The sequence below is a fragment of the Gavialis gangeticus genome, unplaced genomic scaffold (genome assembly GCF_001723915.1).
Source record: "Gavialis gangeticus isolate Ggan-Ray unplaced genomic scaffold, GavGan_comp1, whole genome shotgun sequence".
NCBI lineage: Eukaryota > Metazoa > Chordata > Crocodylia > Gavialidae > Gavialis > Gavialis gangeticus.
The window spans coordinates 98836-100620 of record NW_017728969.1 but is presented as its reverse complement, the minus strand read 5'-3'; positions in this window follow the sequence as shown (position 1 = coordinate 100620).

Below are 1785 nucleotides of genomic sequence, written 5' to 3'. Positions count from 1 at the left end.
TCAGGGCCCAGTTGTGGGGGGGAGGGGAGAATGGGGGGTGGGATTTTGGGGGGAGGTGAATCTGGCTGCATCCAGCTTGACCATGCAGCCGTGGGAGCCACTCAGGTGCGAATCAGCCTGACAGGCCTCCTTACAGCCAGGGGGGCTCCCCTCTCCCCCGACAACCACCCTTAGCAACCGGTTGCCGGGCTCCAGAGCAGCTCTGCAACGCGGGGGAGATGCTCCAGGGTCGCACTAAGCACGGATAGACCAAGCCAAGCCATGGATGGGAGCCCAACTCCAGGCCTCGCTCCCCACACATGGCCCCCTGGGATACTGGGGGGCTGCCTGGGAGCAAATGGCATGCGCCTTCCTGCCCCAGTCCCCCAGGCTGGGCTGAGGGGGGCAGATGCCCCAGCTTCGGGGCAGGGCCCAGCTCAGATCTAGGCTGCAGCCCCTGAGGCAGCAGGGAGTTGGGCTCTGCGCTGCAGGGCCTGCCTGGAGGGGCCCCCTGGCCCAGGGGCCAGGATGAGCCGGCGCTAACAAGGGGCGACGGTGCCCTGCATTATAGATGTGCCGAGCGGCGCTGCTTTCAAGTGCCCGTCGCCTCCAATTACCCGGCCCGGAGGCTCAAAGCCTGAAGAAATCAAAGCCCGCAGCCGGGGCGAGCCGGGAGCCGGAAAGCAGCCCGGATGCTGGGGGGGCTGGGACCCCCTGCACATGTGCACACACACACGCGCGCGTGTACGTGCACCCAGCTGGCCCCCCAAAGTTGGGAGTAGCAATTAGTTACAACTCCTACCCTGACTGGAAACCCTTCTGCCCTCCCTGGCCCGGCAGACTCCCAGGTGTCTGGGCTCCCAGGGGCACTGCCAGGAACCCACCTCCCCCAGGTGCCCTGGCATAGGGGTGTGCGGGTCCTGCCCTCTCCAGTGCCCCCCACCACTCTCTCTCTCTCTCTCACTCTCTCACACACACACACACACACACACACACACACAAAATCAGTGCCAGGCCCAGCTACTAACTGAATTAGCTCCTGATTGCTGGGAGATTAAAGTTGTATGGGGGGGTGTGAGGGGGGTGACTGCAGTCAGGCTCCGTGAGGAGGGTGGCACTGGTTGAAGACAAGGACTCACATGTGATGAGTTTGGGGGTCTCAGCCCAACCTGGACTGTGTTGGTGGGGCCTGCACAAACCCTGGGAACAGCCCCCTGGGCCCCCCCCACTTCACCCTGATGCTCCCTGCAGCCCTTGGGGGGGACTTCCCTAGGCCCCAGCTGGGGGGGTAGTTTGAGACAGGAAGTGGAGCAGGGGGGTCATGACCTCTGGGCCCCAATGGGCAGAGGTTGGCCCTAAAGCAGGGGGAACAGCAGAACGGGGCTCCCTGGAAACTCCCTGCCACCCAGAGATCCCCCCACCCCGACCTCAACACTCCTCCCCAGAGCTGGGGCAGGGGGAGGGGACTTGCAGTCTCCTGCTGCCACCCAGTGGCCAGAGCTTTAAACTGCACTCAGCTCCGACTCCCACCTCAGGTCACCCCAGGCCTTGGCTGGGGGGGGCAGGGTCAGCAAGGCTTTGCCCTTGGGGTGCCAGGACTTGGCGCGGGCAGATCCCCAACAGAGGGCTGGGAGGAAGGGAACCAGTGGGGGCTGCAGCTGCATGGGGGGGCTAGCACTGCTCCCCACATGCCTGGCACTACCCATGGCCCAATGCCCTGCAAGGGGGGGACAGCCCCTCCCACCGCCTGTGTGAGCCTGGGCCCCCCCACATGGGTCTGTGCCCCCCACCCCTGCACCACCAGAG